Source organism: Balaenoptera acutorostrata, chromosome 11 (assembly GCF_949987535.1).
Source record: "Balaenoptera acutorostrata chromosome 11, mBalAcu1.1, whole genome shotgun sequence".
Classification (NCBI taxonomy): Eukaryota; Metazoa; Chordata; class Mammalia; order Artiodactyla; family Balaenopteridae; genus Balaenoptera; species Balaenoptera acutorostrata.
In genome coordinates this window covers 93,016,028-93,036,343 of record NC_080074.1, presented here as the reverse complement: position 1 = coordinate 93,036,343, position 20,316 = coordinate 93,016,028, and positions in this window count along the sequence as shown.

The following is a 20,316-nucleotide window of genomic DNA, read 5'->3' as shown; positions in this document are numbered from 1 at the left end:
TAAATATCAATTAAATCTATCTTATCTATTCTGTCATTTAAAGCTTGTGTTTCCCTATTTTCTGTTTGGATGATCTGTCTATTGGTGTAAGTGGGGTGTTAAAGTCCCTTACTATTATTGTGTTACTGTTGATTTCTCCTTTCATGGCTGTTAGCATTTGCCTTATGTAGTGAGGTGATCCTATGTTGGGTGCATACACATTTATAATTGTTATATCTTCTTCTTGGATTGATCCTTTGATCATTATGTAGTGTCCCTCCTTATCTCTTGTAAGAGTCTTTATTTTAAAAGTCTATTTTATCTGATATGAGTATTGCTACTCCAGCTTTCTTTTGATTTCCTTTTGCATGGAGCATCTTTTTCCATCCCTTCATTTTCAGTCTGTATGTGTCCCTAGATCTGAAGTGGGCCTCTTGTAGATAGCATATATATGGGTCTTGTTTTTGTAACCATTCAACCAGTCTTTGTCCTTTGGTTGGGGCATTTAAGCCATTTACATTCAAGGTTATTATCAATATGTATGTTCCTATTACCATTTTTAAAATTGTTTTGGGTTTGTTTTTGTGGGTCTTTTTCTTCTCTTGTGTTTCCTGCCTAGAGAAGTTTTTTTTAGCATTTGTTGTAAAGGTGGTGGTGGCACTGAATTCGCTTAGCTTTTGCTTGTCTGAAAAGCTTTTGATTTCTCCCTCGAATCTGCATGAGATCCTTGCTGGGTAGAGTATTCTTGGTTGTGGGTTCTTCCCTTTCATCACTTTATTGTACCACTCCCTTCTGGCTTGTAGAATTTCTCCTGAGAAATCAGCTGTTACCCTTATGCGAGTTCCCTTCATGTTATTTCTCATTTTTCCCTTGTTGCTTTCAATAATTTTTCTTTGTCTTTACTTTTTGTCAGCTTGAGTACTATGTGTCTCGGTGTGTTTCTCCTTCGGTTTATCCTGCCTGGGACTCTCTGTGCTTCCTGGACTTGGGTGGCTATTTCCTTTCCCATGTTAGGGAAGTTTTTTTTTTTTTTTTCAAACATCTTTATTGAAGTATAATTGCCTTACAATAGTGTGTTAGCATCTGCTTTATAACAAAGTGAATCTGTTATACATATACAATATGTTCCCATTTCTCTTCCCTCTTGTATCTCCCTCCCTCCCACCCTCCCCATCCCACCCCTCTAGGTGGTCACAAAGCACCAAGCTGATCTCCCTGTGCTATGCGGCTGCTTCCCACTAGTTATCTATTTTACATTTGGTAGTGTATATATGTCCATGACACTCTCTTACCCTGTCACATCTCACCCCACCCCCTCCCCATATCCTCAAGTCCATTCTCTAGTAGGTCTGTGTCTTTATTCCCGTCTTGCCACTAGGTTCTTCATGGCTTTTTTTTTTTTTTCCCTTAGATTCCATATATATGTGTTAGCATACTGTATTTGTTTTTCTCTTTCTGACTTACTTCACTCTGTATGACAGACTCTAACTCCATCCACCTCATTACAAATACCTCCATTTCATTTCTTTTTATGGCTGAGTAATATTCCATTGTATATATGTGCCACATCTTCTTTATCCATTCATCTGTCGATGGACATTTAGGTTGCTTCCATGTCCTGGCTATTGTAAATAGAGCTGCCATGAACATTTTGGTACATGACTCTTTTTGACCTATGGTTTTCTCAGGGTATATGCCCAGTAGTGGGATTGCTGGGTCATATGGTAGTTCTATTTGTAGTTTTTTAAGGAACCTCCATACTGTTCTCCATAGTGGCTGTATCAATTTACATTCCCACCAACAGTGCAAGAGTGTTCCCTTTCCTCCACACCCTCTCCAGCATTTATTGTTTCTAGATTTTTTGATGATGGCCATTCTGACCGGTGTGAGATGATATCTCATTTTAGTTTTGATTTGCATTTCTCTAATGATTAATGATGTTGAGCATTCTTTCATGTGTCTGTAGGCCATCTGTATATCTTCTTTGGAGAAATGTCTATTTAGATCTTCTGCCCATTTTTGGATTGGGTTGTTCGTTTTTTTGTTATTGAGCTGCATGAGCTGCTTGTAAATCTTGGAGATTAATCCTTTGTCAGTTGCTTCATTTGCAAATATTTTCTCCCATTCTGAGGGTTGTCTTTTGGTCTTGTTTATGGTTTCCTTTGCTGTGCAAAAGCTTTTCAGTTTCATTAGGTCCCATTTGTTTATTTGTGTTCTTATTTCCATTTCTCTGGGAGCTGGGTCAAAAAGAATCTTGCTGTGATGTATGTCATAGAGTGTTCTGCCTATGTTTTCCTCTAAGAGTTTGATAGTGTCTGCCCTTACACTTAGGTCTTTAATCCATTTTGAGTTTATTTTTGTGCATGGTGTCAGGGAGTGTTCTAATTTCATACTTTTACATGTTCCTGTCCAATTTTCCCAGCACCACTTATTGAAGAGGCTGTCTTTTCTCCACTGTATATGCTTGCCTCCTTTATCAAAGATAAGTTGACCATATGTGTGTGGGTTTATCTCTGGGCTTTCTATCCTGTTCCATTGATCTATATTTCTGTTTTTGTGCCAATACCAAACTGTCTTGATTACTGAAGCTTTGTAATATAGTCTGAAGTCAGGGAACCTGATTCCCCCAGCTCCATTTTTCGTTCTCAAGATTGCTTTGGCTATTCGGGGTCTTTTGTGTTTCCATACAAATTGTGAAATTTTTTGTTCTAGTTCTGTGAAAAATGCCAGTGGTAGTTTGATAGGGATTGCATTGAATCTGTAGATTGCTTTGGGTAGTAGAGACATTTTCACAATGTTGATTCTTCCAATCCAGGAACATGGTATATTCCTCCATCTATTTGTATCATCTTTAATTTCTTTCATCAGTGTCTTATAATTTTCTGCATACAGGTCTTTTGTCTCCTTAGGTAGGTTTATTCCTAGATATTTTATTCTTTTTGTTGCAATGGTAAATGGGAGTGTTTTCTTAATGTCACTTTCAGATTTTTCGTCATTAGTGTATAGAAATGCAAGAGATTTCTGTGCATTAATTTTGTATCCTGCTACTTTACCAAATTCATTGATTAGCTCTAGGAGTTTTCTGGTAGCATCTTTAGGATTCTCTATGTATAGTATCATGTCATCTGCAAATAGTGACAGCTTTACTTCTTCTTTTCCGATTTGGATTCCTTTTATTTCTTTGTCTTCTCTGATTGCTGTGGCTAGGACTTCCAGAACTATGTTGAATAATAGTGGTGAGAGTGGGCAACCTTGTCTTGTTCCTGATCTTAGTGGAAATGGTTTCAGTTTTTCACCATTGAGGACAATGTTGGCTGTGGGTTTGTCATATATGGCCTTTATTATGTTGAGGAAAGTTCCCTCTATGCCTACTTTCTGCAGGGCTTTTATCATAAATGGGTGTTGAATTTTGTCAAAAGCTTTCTCTGCATCTATTGAGATGATCATATGGTTTTTCTCCTTCAATTTGTTAATATGGTGTATCACATTGATTGATTTGCGAATATTGAAGAATCCTTGCATTCCTGGGATAAACCCCACTTGATCATGGTGTATGATCCTTTTAATGTGCTGTTGGATTCTGTTTGGTAGTATTTTGTTGAGGATTTTTGCATCTATGTTCATCAGTGATATTGGCCTGTAGTTTTCTTTCTTTGTGACATCTTTGTCTGGTTTTGGTATCAGGGTGATGGTGGCCTCGTAGAATGAGTTTGGGAGTGTTCCTCCCTCTGCAATATTTTGGAAGAGTTTGAGAAGGATAGGTGTTAGCTCTTCTCTAAATGTTTGATAGAATTCGCCTGTGAAGCCATCTGGTCCTGGGCTTTTGTTTGTTGGAAGGTTTTTAATCACAGTTTCAATTTCAGTGCTTGTGATTGGTCTGTTCATATTTTCTATTTCTTCCTGGTTCAGTCTCGGCAGTTTGTGCATTTCTAAGAATCTGTCCATTTCTTCCAGGTTGTCCATTTTATTGGCATAGAGTTGCTTGTAGTAATCTCTCATGATCTTTTGTATTTCTGCAGTGTCAGTGGTTACTTCTCCTTTTTCATTTCTAATTCTATTGATCTGAGTCTTCTCCCTTTTTCTCTTGATGAGTCTGGCTAATGGTTTATCAATTTTGTTTATCTTCTCAAAGAACCAGCTTTTAGTTTCATTGATTTTTGCTATTGTTTCCTTCATTTCTTTTTCATTTATTTCTGACCTGATCTTTATAATTTCTTTCCTTCTGCTGGCTTTGGGGTTTTTTTGTTCTTCTTTCTCTAATTGCTTTAGGTGCAAGGTTAGGTTGTTTATTCGAGATGTTTCCTGTTTCTTGAGGTAGGCTTGTATTGCTATAAACTTCCCTCTTAGCACTGCTTTTGCTGTGTCCCATAGGTTTTGGGTCGTCGTGTCTCCATTGTCATTTGTTTCTAGGTATTTTTTGATTTCCCCTTTGATTTCTTCAGTAATCACTTCGTTATTAAGTAATGTATTGTGTAGCCTCCATGTGTTTGTATTTTTTACAGATCTTTTCCTGTAATTGATATCTAGTCTCATAGCGTTGTGGTCGGAAAAGATACTTGATACGATTTCAATTTTCTTAAATTTACCAAGGCTTGATTTGTGACCCAAGATATGATCTATCCTGGAGAATGTTCCATGAGCACTTGAGAAAAATGTGTATTCTGTTGTTTTTGGGTGGAATGTCCTATAAATATCAATTAAGTCCATCTTGTTTAATGTATCATTTAAAGCTTGTGTTTCCTTATTTATTTTCATTTTGGATGATCTGTCCATTGGTGAAAGTGGGGTGTTAAAGTCCCCTACTATGATTGTGTTGCTGTCAATTTCCCCTTTCATGGCTGTTAGTATTTGCCTTATGTATTGAGGTGCTCCTATGTTGGGTGCATAAATATTTACAATTGTTATACCTTCCTCTTGGATCGATCCCTTGATCATTATATAGTGTCCTTCTTTGTCTCTTGTAATAGTCTTTATTTTAAAGTCTATTTTGTCTGATATGAGAATTGCTACTCCAGCTTTCTTTTGATTTCCATTTGCATGGAATATCTTTTTCCATCCCCTCACTTTCAGTCTGTATGTGTCCCTAGGTCTGAAGTGGGTCTCTTGTAGACAGCATATGTATGGGTCTTGTTTTTGTATCCATTCAGCCAGCCTGTGTCTTTTGGTGGGAGCATTTAATCCATTTACATTCAAGGTAATTATCGATATGTATGTTCCTATTCCTATTTTCTTAAATGTATTGGGTTTGTTATTGTAGGTGTTTTCCTTCTCTTGTGTTTCTTGCCTAGAGAATTTCCTTTAGCATTTGTTGTAAAGCTGGTTTGGTGGTGCTGAACTCTCTCAGCTTTTGCTTGTCTGTAAAGGTTTTAATTTCTCCATCGAATCTGAATGAGATCCTTGCTGGGTAGAGTAATCTTGGTTGTAGGTTTTTCTCCTTCATGACTTTAAGTATATCCTGCCACTCCCTTCTGGCTTGCAGAGTTTCTGCTGAGAGATCAGATGTTAACCTTATGGGGATTCCCTTGTGTGTTATTTGTTTTTTTTCCCTTGCTGCCTTTAATATGTTTTCCTTATATTTAATTTTTGACAGTTTGATTAATATGTGTCTTGGCGTGTTCCTCCTTGGGTTTATCCTGTATGGGACTCTCTGTGCTTCCAGGACTTGATTAACTATTTCCTTTCCCATATTAGGGAAGTTTTCCACTATAATCTCTTCAAAAATTTTCTCAGTCCCTTTCTTTTTCTCTTCTTCTTCTGGTACCCCTATAATTCTAATGTTGGCACGTTTAATGTTGTCCCAGAGGTCCCTGAGACTGTCCTCAGTTCTTTTCATTCTTTTTTCTTTATCCTGCTCTGTAGTAGTTATTTCCACCATTTTATCTTCCAGGTCACTTATCCTTTCTTCTGCCTCAGTTATTCTACTATTGATCCCATCTAGAGTATTTTTAATTTCATTTATTGTGTTTTTCATCATTGCTTGGTTCCTCTTTAGTTCTTCTACATCCTTGTTAAATGTTTCTTGCATTTTGTCTATTCTATTTCCAAGATTTTGGATCATCCTTACTATCATTATTCTGAATTCTTTTTCAGGTAGACTACCTATTTCCTCTTCATTTGTTAAGTCCAGTGTGTTTTGAGCCTGCTCCTTCATCTGCTGTGTGTTTTTCTGTCGTCTCATTTTGCCTATCTTACTGTGTTTGGGGTCTCCTTTTCACAGGCTGCAGGTTCGTAGTTCCCGTTGTTTTTGGTATCTGTCCCCAGCAGCTAAGGTTGGTTCAGTGGGTTGTGTAGGCTTCCTGGTGGAGGGAACTAGTGCCTGAGTTCTGGTGGATGAGGCTAGATCTTGTCTTTCTGGTGGGCACGTCCACGTCTGGTGGTGTATTTTGTGGTGTCTGTGGCCTTATTATGATTTTAGGCAGCCTCTCTGCCAATGGATGGGGTTGTGTTCCTGTCTAGCTAGTTGTTTGGCATAGGATGTCCAGCACTGTAGCTTGCTGGTCGTTGAGTGAAGCTGGGTCTTGATGTTGAGATGGAGATCTCTGGGAGATTTTTGCCGTTTGGTATTATGTGGAGCTGGGAGGTCTCTTGTGGACCAGTGTTCTGAAGTTGGCTCTCCCACCTCAGAGGCACGGCCCTGATGCCTGGCTGGAGCACCAAGAGCCTTTCGTCCACACGGCTCAGAGTAAAAGGGAGAAAAAATAGAAAGAAAGAAAGAAAGAGGCTATAATATAGTGAAGTAAAATAAAGCTATTGTAAAGCAAAGCTATACAGACAAAATCTCACCCAGAAGCATATACATATACACTCACAAAAAAAAGGAAAAGGGGAAAAATTAATATCTCCTGCTCCCAGAGTCCCCCTCCTGAATTTGGGCTGATTCGTTGTCTGTTCAGGTATTCAGCAGATGCAGGCACATCACGTTGTTTGTGGAGCTTTAATCCGCTGCTTCTGAGGCTGCTGGGAGAGATTTCCCCTTCTCTTCCCTGTTCGCACAGCTCCTGGGATTCAGCTTTGGATTTGGACCCGCCTCTGCGTGTAGGTCGCCTGAGGGCGTCTGTTCCCCGCCCAGACAGGACGGGGTTAAAGGAGCAGCTGCTTCGGGGGCTCTGGCTCACCCAGGCCGCGGGGAGGGAGCGGTACGGAGGAGGCGGGGCGAGCCTGCGGCGGCCGAGGCCGGCGTGACGTTGCACCAGCTCGAGGCGCGCAGTGCGTTCTCCCGGGGATGTTGTCCCCGGATCCCGGGACCCTGGCAGTGGCGGGCTGCACAGGCTCCCGGGAGGGGAGGTGTGGAGAGTGACCTGTGCTCACACACAGGCTTTTTGGAGGCGGCAGCAGCAGCCCCAGCGTCTCACGCCTGTCTCTGGGGTCCGCGCTGATCGCCGTGGCTCGCGCCCTTCTCTGGAGTTCGTTTAGGCGGCGCTCTGAATCCCCTCTCCTTGCGCGCAGCGAAACAAAGAGGCAAGAAAAAGTCTCTTGCCTCTTCGGCAGCTGCAGACCTTTTCCCGGTCTCCCTCCCGGCTAGCTGTGGTGCGCCAACCCCTTCAGGCTGTGTTCACGCCGCCAGCCCCAGTCCTCTCCCTGCGATCCGACCGCAGCCCGAGCCTCAGCTCCCAGCCCTGCCCGCCCCGGCGGCTAAGCAGACAAGCCTCTCGGGCTGGTGAGTGCTGCTGGGCGCCGAGCCTCTGTGCGGGAACCTCTCCGCTTTGCCCTCCGCACCTCTGTGGCTGCGCTCTCCTCCGTGGCTCTGAAGCTTCCCCCCTCCGCCCCCCGCAGTCTCCGCCCGCGAAGGGGCTCCTAGTGCGTGGAAACCTTTCCTCCTTCACGGCTCCCTCCCACTGGTGCAGGTGCTGTCCCTATTCTTTTGTCTCTGTTATTTCTTTTTTCTTTTGCCCTACCCAAGTACGGGGGGAGTTTCTTGCCTTTTTGGAGGTCGGACGTTTTCTGCCAGCGTTCAGTGGGTGTTCTGTAGGAGCAGTTCCACGTGTAGGTGTATTTCTACTGTATCTGTGGGAAGGAATGTGATCTCCGCGTCTTACTCTTCCGCCATCTTCTCTCCCTCCTCTAGGGAAGTTTTTGACTATAATCTCTTCAAATATTTTCTCAGGTCTTTCTCTCTCTCTTCTCCTTCTGGGACCCTTATAATGCGTATGTTGTTGCATTTAATGTTGTCCCAGAGGTCTCTTAGGCTGTCTTCATTTGTTTTCATTCTTTTTTCTCTCTTCTGCTCCCCAGCAGTGAATTGTACCATTCTGTCTTCCACGTCACTTATCTCTTCTTCTGCTTCAGTTATTCTGCTATTGATTACTTTTTGTGGATTTTTCATTTCAGTTATTGTACTGTTCATCTCGATTTGTTTGTTCTTTAATTCTTCTAGGTGTCTGTTAAACCTTTCTTGCATCTTCTCAATCTTTGCCTCCATTCTTTTTCTGAGGTCCTGGATCATCTTCACTATCATTATTCTGAATTCTTTTCCTGGAAGGTTGCCTATCTCCACTTCATTTAGTTGTTTTTCTGGGGTTTTATCTTGTTCCTTTATCTGGTACAAAGTCCTCTGCCTTTTCATTTTGTCTATCTTTCTGTGAATGTGATTTTCCTTCCACATGCTGGAGAATTGTAGTTCTTGCTTCTGCTGTCTGCCCTCTGCTGGATGAGGCTATCTAAGAAGCTTGTGCAATCTTCCTGATGGGAGGGACAGGTGGAAGGTAGAGCTGAGTGTTGCTCTGGCGGGCAGAGCTCAGTAAAACTTTAATCCACTTGTCTGCTGATGGTTGGGGCTGCGTTCCCTCCCTGTTGGTTGTTTGGCCTGAGGCTACCCAGCACTGGAGCCTACCCGGCTCTTTGTTGGGGCTAATGGCGGATTCTGGGAGGGCTCATGCCAAGGAGCACTTCCCAGAACTTCTGCTGCCAGTGTCCTTGTGACCAAGGTGAGCAACAGCCACCCCATGTCTCTGCATGAGACCCTCCAACACTAGCAGGTAGATCTGGTTCAGTCTCCTATGGGGTCACTGCTCCTTCCCCTGGGTCCTGATGCTCAGACTACTTTGTGTGTGCCCTTCAAGAGTGGAGTCTCTGTTTCCCCCAGTCCTGTTGAAGTCCTGCAATCAAATCCCGCTAGCCTTCAAAGTCTGATTCTCTGGGAATTCCTCCTCCTGTTGCCAGACCCCCAGGTTGGGAAGCCTGATATGGGGCTCAGAATCTTCACTCCACTGGGTGGACTCCTGCAATATAATTTTCTCCAGTTTGTGAGTCACCCACCCAGCAATTAGGGGATTTAATTTTATTGTGATTGTGCTCCTCCTACCATCTCACTGCAGCTTCTCCTTTGTATTTGGATATGGGGTATCTTTTCTGGTGAGTTCCAGTGTCTTCCTGTCGGTAATTGTTCAGCAGTTAGTTGTGATTCCGATGCTCTCGCAAGAAGGAGTGAATGCACATCCTTCTACTCTGTCATCTTGAACCAATCTTCCATAGCATTTTAATTTCATTTTATTTCATCATAAGGGTTATACCTGATATTTTAGCCAATCTTCTATTGTTTGGATTTTATGTTAAGTTCGATTTTTCTATTTTATAAAAATTTCTCTGATGGCCATTACTCATTCTAACACAGCAACGTTAGAAAGTATCTGTTTGCATACAGCCACAAGTGTTGGATATTATAAAGTGTTTCACAAAGAGGTAAAATATTTAGCTTTGGTTTTAACTTATATGTGATTGTTTATTATTATTAATAATTTTTTTTTCAATTTACTTGATTCTATCCTTGGTTGATTAGATCTATTCTTTTATTCACTTGGTTATGTTTGTTCATTTTTTCAAAGTGTACATATTTAGTGCCTATTTGAATACCAGGTTCTATTTAAGGAGAAATATACTTGGCCCCAACCCACATAAAGCTTACAATTTTGTGAGCCTGATAAACAACAAACATGAGAACGAATGCATTTTTTATAATTACAGATTTTTATATGTTCCCTGCAAGAAGTGAATGGGATGCAGAGATAGAAATGAAAGAAGTACTTCTTAAAAATACTTATATTCGAAGAAATAAAATATGAGCCTGCACAAAATTTAAAATATACAAAAGCACATACTGTGAAAAATCTCTTCCAACTTTCTCCAAAATTTTATCTTCAGATGAAATCAATATTCAATTATTTTCTCTATACTTCATTAGAGATATTCTGGGTATTTGTGTGTGTGTGATTAAAAAAATAATAAGAACTGACTTACTCACCTTTCCTTATTTTGTAATTTTTACTTAAAGATTCCTTATCAGTATATATAGAACTGCCTCATTATTTTCAATGGCTGCATATATTCTAACTACACTTCACTATATGTTGCAACTTAATTTACATAACCAATACTTGATTAAAAATGTTTCATTTGATTTGACAGAAATGTTTGGTTTGAATTCTGTAGTCATATTTAAGTTATATTTCTTGTCATTATGTTATTTTTCTTCCTTTACAATATTAATATTTCTTTGTTTTGCTTATTTTTTTGTGATAATTTGCACACTACGTATTTTGTTTCAGAGGATACATGTATAACTCTAGCTGATGACATATGTATAATGTTCTATTTTTTAAGTAGTTTTCATCTTACTAGTATTCATCATTCTCTTTAGAGAAATAAAAATGATATTTTTATTTAATTTCTCTCACCTATAACTCAATTTTTTCCTGTTTACAAGTTTTTTTCTAACTTTTTACTTTTATATTTTGCAATATATTTACACTTCTTTTATTTATTGCCTGTAAATGATGTACTTTTATTTCCAACTATGATTATTTATCATATAATTTCTTTCAAGTTGACTTCTTTTTACACATAATTTCTCACAGTTTTTATTTGTAAATTAAGTCCTATATTTAAATATAATCTATGCATTCTCTCAAGCCTTTGCTTGTATTTTTTTATTTTCAATATCAGCAACAGCAACAAAAATAAAAACAACAATAGGGATTTTGATTAGGCTTACCTTGAATCTGTAGATTACTTTGAGAAGAATTAACAACTTAATGATATTGAGTTTTCTGGTCCATGAGCATAGTGTATTTTCTCCATTTATTTAGATCTTTTAAAATTTTCTCCAGCAATATTGTATAGTTTCCAATGTATGGATCTTACACATATTTTGTAAATTTATCCCTATGCACTTTGTGATTTCTAATTCAAATGTAAATTATATATATGAATATATACATATATATATATAATTTCAGTTTCTATCTGTTTCTTGCTACTATGTTGAAATGAAACTGATTTTTAATATTGAGCTTGTTTCCTGTGTCCTTGCTAAACACAGTTATTGATGCCAGTATTACTTTTTTATCTTTGGAATTGTCTATTTAGACAATCATGGCAGATACAAGTATAAAGTTTTATTTGTTCTATTCCAATCTGTATGCTTTTTCTTTTCTTTTTCTTGTCTTAGATGTAATGGATAAATTATTTAAAAGACAAACTATCAAACTCACTCAAAATAACCTAGATAACCTGAATAGTTTTACATCTATTCCAAAGTTAATTTCATAGTTACAATTTTTTGGCTAGACCCTGCAGTACAATGTTGATAGAAGTGAGAGCAGCCACCTTATCCTTATCCTGTATCTTAGGGAGAAAACATTCAGTCTTTTAACAGTAAATATCATATTAGTGGTAATTTTATTCCTGATGTCCTTTATCAGAATAAGAACATTTTATTCTACTCCTAAGTATGCCTAGAAATTCCTAAGTATGCAGCATGAATGAAGGCTGAATTTTGTCAAATGCTTTTTCTGAATCCATTGAGATCATTTTTTTCAGTCTGTTAAAATGGTGAAATAACTGACTTCTTTTCAAATGTTGAACTAACCTTGCATTCCTGGATTAAATCCCATTTGTTTATGAGGTATTATATTTTTATATATTTATAGATTTGATTTAATATGTTACTAAGTTTGTTTAAGCCAATGTTCATGAGAGATATTGTTCTGATTTTCTGTTTGCATTGCCTTTATTTGATTATGGTAACAGGTTAAGGTTGTTTTTGCCACAATATGGTAGTTTCCTTCATTTTGAAGTCCAGCAGAATGTCTCTCTAACGCCACACCTTTTTAAAAGGACTCATCAGTTTGAGTCAGACCCATCCAGGATAATCTCCTTTTTGATTAACTCAAAGTCAACTGATTAGTAACTTAACCATGGAAGCAATATTTTACCAGATTCTCATGTCCCACACACATTCAGGGGAGGGGATTATACAGGGTTTGTACACGAGGGAACAAGTCTTGAGAGTGCATCATGGAATCCTGCCCATAGTATAGATATTCTCATCTACTTTAAAAGATAAAATTTATTTTATTTTCTCATTGATCACATGGAAGAGAGGACAGCCTTTATTTTAAAACTAGAAATAGAGAGTATCTTTTAAACATAAAGTTTATGGAGGATGACTCTATAAAGTTTATGCATAATTGAGGATAGAGGAATAATAAGCAGCCAACTATTTGAAATGAAGGAGATAGAGAATTTAAGGAAGATTTAAGAGTGTATGCCAAAGGCCTTGAGATGAGAAAAAACTGGCATATTTAAAGGAGGCCAGAATTAAGTTATTGAGTCACTCATATGTCATCGCTAGGGAAGAGCTTTTCAAAGAGAGTGAATAAGTCTAAGCTGGGAACAAGCTTGGGGTGTTCAATGAACATACATGAGAGTAATATGCAAAGGTAGCTAGGGGAAAGAAGAGTGGCAGAGGGAAAAAATCAGAGTAGTTTGTAGGAACAACCCCGTGAAGGATATTTTAAACATGGGTTTCAATTATTAATTATTTCTAAAGATAATGGTAAGTAATTAAAATTTTAAGCTGGGGAAAGGAGCGTGATCAAGTAAAGGTGTTACAAAGATTATTTTGGATCATATGTGGATAGCAGAAATCAATCTACTCTCCCCAAAAGAGGCAAGAGTAGAAGCTACTAGAAGAGTTAGGCTATTCTTGTAGTAAAAGAAAGAGAAAAATCATGATGATTAGATGGAAGTTAGGAGATGTAGACAAATGTGATGTGTGATTTTGACTCTAAATCTCTTTTTGATTTTTCTCTATTTTTTAACTTGAGTATTTATTTTCTAAATTCTTCTGATTGGTAAATTCTTTTATGTATTAAAATATATGTCACATTTTGGTAGCTATTTTTGTATGCTATTTGACTTTAGGTTTTATTCATAGCATTTTTGATAATGTTGTCAAATCAACACTCTTCTTGCTGTTAATTTTTTTATTGTGTAGCAATTGTACCACCACCTGTGCAGTCTGTGGTATAAGTTAAGCCATGTCAGTGTACTTAAAGGTACTAAAATACAATTACACAATATACTGCATAATATACTCTGTATCTAAGTGAATTATTTAAAAAATATATGATATAGTACTGGGCTGCCATCTGGGATTTTCAATGTAAGAGAAGCAAATAAACCATTTTTCTGCCCTTAGATTTTTCACTGATGCAGAATCTATTTGACTGTTTTTTGAAAAAAAATAATTTTTGTTTATGAGAATAAAAATTTTAAATTTCAGGAATAATTTTATTGAATTATGCAAAAACATACACATACTGCCTTTGATTTTTAAACGTATGTATATTTGAAAAGTGAACTTTATTAACACTAGATGACAAAATTAAAAAAAAAAATCTCAGTTTGTATTACATGGGTGTTTCTGGTGCCATGGGACTCACATATTAATAAGATTACCATGATCTGCAGCACGGTGACCTTTAGGAAGAACTGAAAAGACTCATCTTTTCATTTAGGGCCTTACTTTGCAAATTCATAAAGAATGGCCTGAGGTCAGGTTCCGAATCCTCATCCCAGGAAGGAAGCAAATATATTTCCAATATTAACTGTAGCATTCTTTAAAAGTGACAAATGAATCTAGGTCTTCTGAGTGTGGTAAACGTGCCTAGACATTTTTTGTGTTGAGGAAATTACTAACTTTGGATGTTAGCTCTGTGGGCTTTGTAAGTACAGATGCTCCTCTTCCCAAGTTCTTTCTTTAGGCCCACTGATAAGAAGCATTCCTTTGAACTGGAAAATTATTTGAAAAAAATATATTTCCAATATCCATGTCCATCTTTGCCTCATCCTCCTTCCCCGGGGAATAGTAACTAATTCATTCATAGAAAGCTTACCATCCATCAGAATATTGCAGGAGGAGCAGTTATGAGCCTGTCTCTTGCATACTACCTCTATCAATGACAAGAAGAAAGGAAGAGTTATCTTTCTGTCATTTATAGAAATTTCACTTGTTGAAATCACCCTGGGACAGATTCATTTTCAAGGCAGAGAAAGGGAATTGTGCCTTAAAGTTCCCATTTCTCCCTTCAGTTTAATTTTCAACCCCTCTCTGTCCTTCTCACTATCCCAGATTACGTCAAGGTTCCCACACTGCTGTTTACTGTTGGGCTTGTCCATTGGGACATCCCTGCATTATAGCATTGGAAGGAGTGAGGAGAGTGAAGTCAGAATATTTATTTCCTTAGCTCCTTCTTTACAAGGTTGTATCCTTACCCTTACACTGAAGCTTACTGTTCTTTTCAATGTTTCTTAATCTATGTGACTCTGTTCCTCTGGGTTTTAATAACCTATCCTTACATTTGCCCCTTTGGGTCTGGAATGGTGATAGAAAATACTACTATGCTTAGGGCCACTTCATCATGCACCTAAATCTACATCTTTGTTAAACAGTCTCTTTTAAAGTAAGACCTCCTTGAATTACCGTATTTTGAATGTGGCGTCTGACACAGGAGTGCTGTCATTTCACAGCTTCCTGAAAGGAAGGAAAGGTGACTGGCCTTTTGAATCTATCCTCTGTTAACATTAAGATTCTCTTTTGCTTACCAACCTGGAGGATTCAGATTTTGTTTTATGATAAGAGTTAGCCTATTGCTTTATTTATTTTAAGAACAGCATTTGCAATGAGGCCTCACCCTTCCTGAAGTTGTCATTACATAAATAAAAGTGGAAACCCCTTACCGCTTGAAGCTCTATTTTACAACTTTCATCTCAGTTAATAAATCCTGCTTATCAAAGCTAGGACTAAATGGTCAAGTGAGGGCTAAAAACCAGAATCATAAGGTTGAATACAAGGCTATACATGGTAAGAAAACATGCTACTTATTTTAATAAAATACAATCCAGATCCTTGCTGTAGGTAAGTTGAGAATCTCCACGTTGATAGAAAAACCTGCCCTCAAGCTCCTCATTCTGTTCCTCTGATGACTGGTTTCACCTCCTCAATGTCCTGGGCTCAGGGGCAAGTGGAATCTCTGCTACTGGCTAGTACTTGGGTCCCCTGGAGCTCACACCACTTCTCCCAGTCCCTAACTGCAGCTGAGACTAGGTTAGTCCACCTAAGTTCTAGAAATTTATAAGGAACATAAAAAAAAATAGTAGCATGTAACTATCTAAATAAGGTATACAACATTTATCTCATCTTTAACTTGAAGAAACTTATATGAATTTTTTCCTGACTAGTTATCAACACGTGGAAGAGGCCTTATTTCCTATAGATGTTGGGATGACTCTCAAACATATCTGGAAATTTCAAAATACATACTCAGAAAAGGTAGTCTCAGAAAGTCTAAGACATTTATTACCCCTAGATTAATGCCTGACTTTTGTCCAATTTAGAATCTCAAAAATAGAAAACCCCTTCCAGATTAAGTCCTAGACCACTCTATTCATTGCACTACAGCAAAATTTCTCAAACACATCAAGCATTCTCTAACCATGAGAACTTTGCCTTTACTATTTCCTTAGCCTAGACCTCATGAAGTATCCTCATGGCTGACTCCTTCACTATAAAATAACACTGCTCATCCCTTAAATTATCAAGAGCTCCCCACCCTGCCGAGACACTCTCTAAAAAATACTTCCTTTCAGTCATTCTCGAGCTCTTTCTTCTGCTTCATTTTTCTCCACAGTACTTCTATCATTTTAAAAATTTATTTATTTATTTAGTATCTGTCTTCTACACTAGAATGTAAGCCCCATGAGAGAAAGATTCTTTTGTATTCCAAAACTACAATCTGGTACATAATAAATCTTCAATAAATATTTGTAGCATGAAAAAATAATCTGAAATTGAGATATATGCTGTCAATAGCAAAATGGTGATTTTATAATGGTATTAAAGTCTGATGATGATAATGATGGTGTGTGTGTGGAGAGAGAGGGAAATTTATTTTTAAGCAATTGGCTCACAAGATTGTAGAGGTTTGGTGAGTCCAAAGATGGATGGGGTAAATGGGCAGGCTGGAGACTCTGGGAATAGTTGCAGTTTGAGTCCAAAGGCACCCTGCTGGAAGAATTCCTTATTGCTTAAAAGAGGTCCATCTTTGTTTTATTAATGCCTTCAATTTATTGGATGAGGCCCACCCACATTATGGAGAATGATCTGCTTTACTCAAAATCCACAAATTTAAATGTTAGTCTCAGCCAATAAAACACCACGATAGAAACATCCTCAATAATGTTTGACCAAATATCTGAGCACTGTGGCCCAGCCACGTTGACACTAAAATTAACTATCACAGCAGGCTTGGGGAAGTAGTTATAACAGAGTAGTGATGGAATTACCGAGAATATGAAATCAAATAAATTTTAACACAGAGTTGTCTATGGTTTGGCAAAACACAAGCAGTAGGCAAATGTAGTCTAGGAATATTATGCTATTGTTATGTAAGTTAAAGTATAAACTAAGCTGCTATAACAAAAATTCTCTAAAATATAGTGGCTTAAATAAAATGAAAGTACACTATTCTTTCTCATAATAGTTCAGGGAAGGTACGCAGATTCTGCTCTAAAAGTTCATTCAGGAACCCAGGCTGGTAGGTTGACACTATTCAACTTTCAATGTCAAACGTGTAGTCACATGACTGCATCTATCTTCAAGGAAGACTGCGAAATATAGTGTGAGGTTGAGTAGATACATGCTCAGTTAAAAATAAATGAGGAGGGGTAATTACTAAAAGAATAATTGGGGAAATGCATCCTGGAGGATGGTTTGCAATTTCCACTCCCTGGTTTCTGATCTTAAAGGTGCCCATGCTCACTTTTCTTTCCCCACATGAGATCAATCTCCATAAGGGAAAGTAGTACATTATGAATGCAAAATCAGCTTTCCATTTGGAAAAGGTAAAAATAGGAGACATGGGAGTTACTAGTTCATATCAATGATGAACTTCTGCTGAACAGAAACTGCACAAATTCTCTGTCTTGGCAGTGGAACAAGTTTCTTTATTAGACACTGGTTCTGTTTTTTGGAAAAAGAGAACTTGGTCCATTGTTCTCTCTGACCTGTCTTGGCCCTTTAGATCAGTCTTCCTTGTTCATTATCTTCTGTGACTGTATTGGAGTGGGCATTACACAACTTTCCAGCTTTTGCAGCCCACTCCCTGCTGGTGCAGGTTTGAAAGTTCAGGAATAATTTTAGGACTCAAACAACCGTATGGGTGTTGAAGGCTTGGCTAGATGATTCTTTGACAATATAATTTCCTTAAAAACTTACTTGACTTCAAGTTAATGTTGTTTCAGTAACTCATGTACCATCTACCATACCAAAGTTAATTTTTGGACAGAGTTCTCTAAACCTGTATTAAATACTGGCTTCTATTCCAGGATCATTCCCACCCCCCTCATTTTAATGGTTATAATCTGAAAAAATAGGCTAATAGGCTAAGATATTCCCCTTAACCTGATCTTTACCACTAGGCTAACTTCCATTTTCCTAGTTGAAAAGCCATAATGAGAGTTATTTGAGAAGTGTCTGGAGCATTACTTTCTACTGTTTGAGTTAAACAAGCAGTTGATTTTTCCAACCCTGCCTGCAAAAAATTACGAGACTGTCTAACTGAGGCCAAAGGCAGATAAAATCTCCTTTACAAAATTCCAGTCTATTCCATCTCTGCATGCAAATTTGTCAGTTTTTGACTGGGCTCATCTGTTTATTATAATACCTTGCTAAAAGTATTAAGGAACATTCAACACACTACAATGTTCTGTTTTCATCCCCAAGCCCCAGAATTACTTTCTCTTTAAAGCATGTGATCTGCTTTCCAAGTTATTGCAGATGACAGTTTGAAATATTTGGCCAAGATATAATAAGGCTCATAGCTTTCCAGTTTGCAATATAGGTTTTCTTACCATCCACTGAGACAAAGCCCTATATATATATATATATATATATATATATATATATATATATATATATATATATATATATATATATATATATATATATTTTAATGGTAGTATAGTATTTCCTTTGCCATTTTGATATTATTTAGTGTGTAGGTTAAACTATTCTATCAACAGAAGCCAAAATACTGTTGCTTAAATGAATTAGCAGTTTTTTTCTCTCTCCAGAAATAGTCCAGGAAGGGAGGGACCTGGTCCAAGAGGTCATCTAGGACCGTGGTTTGCCAGGGTGGCTCTCCATCCTCAACATGTGGTGTTTCTCTCTGGTTTTAAGAGCTGGTGTTCCTTCTATGCTTGGATGAGGCAGCTTACTAGCACCCCTTCTGAATTTTAGACAATGGGAAGGGAAAAGTGAAAAGGTAAAATTTAGACAGGAGGTTCTGTCTTAAAGAAGATGACAAAGAAATTGCCTATGCAACTTCTCTATTTCAATCGATTAAAACTTAGTCATAAAGTAAACATAGCTGCAAAGGAGGATGGGCTAAGTTAAAATTTGGAAAGTGTTTCTTTTAATGAAAGAAGATAAGGAGAATGCATACTGTCAAAGTTCCATGGATACTGTTCAGTCCATCAAAGGGCACTGAATTTCTCTGTTTGGACCTGATTTGGAGAAGATACTCTCAGAAAGGACTAGAGACAGAATAAAGTGTGAAATGTATAGTGAAAACTTTCCTTCTTTAAGAAAAGTTAGAGAGAGGAGTACTCTAAAGAGAGCAAATGGAAAACCTGTATGGAGTGGTAGAGCTTTACTGCCGTAAAAAAAATGACCCTCTCATGGTTCAAGTGTAAGACAGACTAAGTGATATGGCACCTTCCATCAATCAACAATCGTTTAATATTGGCTGAAAATACATACTCTGTTCCGGCTGAAAACACATTTGTTCAGACTGAAAAAGACCAACCCTCCAAGAGTTGACATTTCATTGAATGAACATATATTAAAAACACATATTTTGAAAAATTTTTAGAAATTAATTTCCAAAACTTCTCTTTCACTTTCCTTTCATTCTGTTTAATTACCAATTTCTTTTTCTGTGTGCAATTGCCCTTATAGTCTAAAAAAAATCATCAAAAGTGTTCATCTGAATATGTAAGTTATATATTTTTCTACCATTTCTACCCATTAATTACTTTATTCCATATGAGCTATTCTGGTGCACTCCTCTGAAGAAATGCTCCCAAGTTGTTCTGGGATTCAGTGTGAAGACAGAAGCTCCATAAATGATGGCAGACTACTGGCAAAATTATTTACTTCCTGGAAAGCAAGCAATTTTATTGAAAATCATTTTATACTACTCCCTTCTCACCTCATCATTTAGAAAATAATGTCAAAATTACATTCAAATTACTTTAGATATATAAATGTGTCAAAGCAACATTTATTCTACCACATACCCTACTTTCTGTTCATTCTTGTTACCAATGGACCAGAATTCTCACTTTACATTACCTCTCAAAGAAACAAAACACTTCCTGTTATACCCTGTGTAGAATCCGTGGTTGGTGTTTATTACATCTTTACCATTATGTGAAAACAAAGACGTGTGTGTGTGTTTATATACCTGTGAAGGTTTACAAATACGTAGAAAGTTTCTGAGAAAATAAAAACACTGGAAGCTATTGAGTTAAATAAATAACATTTTGTTCCACTTTAATGTTTAATCATGTAAGTGCATTTTTTATCATTATAAATTTAATAATAAAATTAATTTAAAACTAAAATAAGTTTACAATAAAACCTGTAAAATAAGCATAAACATTTCATTTAACAATCATGAGTTTGTGTACAAATTAATGAAACAAATACCTTCTGGTGAACCTGTTTAGTTAACACTATATGACTACAACATAGCAGTTTTGATGATATCAGTTTTGAGAAAATAGTGCTCTTTCATGTTCTATTTGTGGGCAATGACAAATAACTAGATACTTTGCTTTTCACCTATTTATCATTATATAGAGAGTGAACAATATGAGTTCTCAAGATTTTAGGAAAATATCAGCTTTTACCAGGTAATTTTAAGTCCATAAGCCTATATTGACTGACTACTACGTCTTAAGTATGGTGGTACTTGTAGGATACATAAAAAGAAG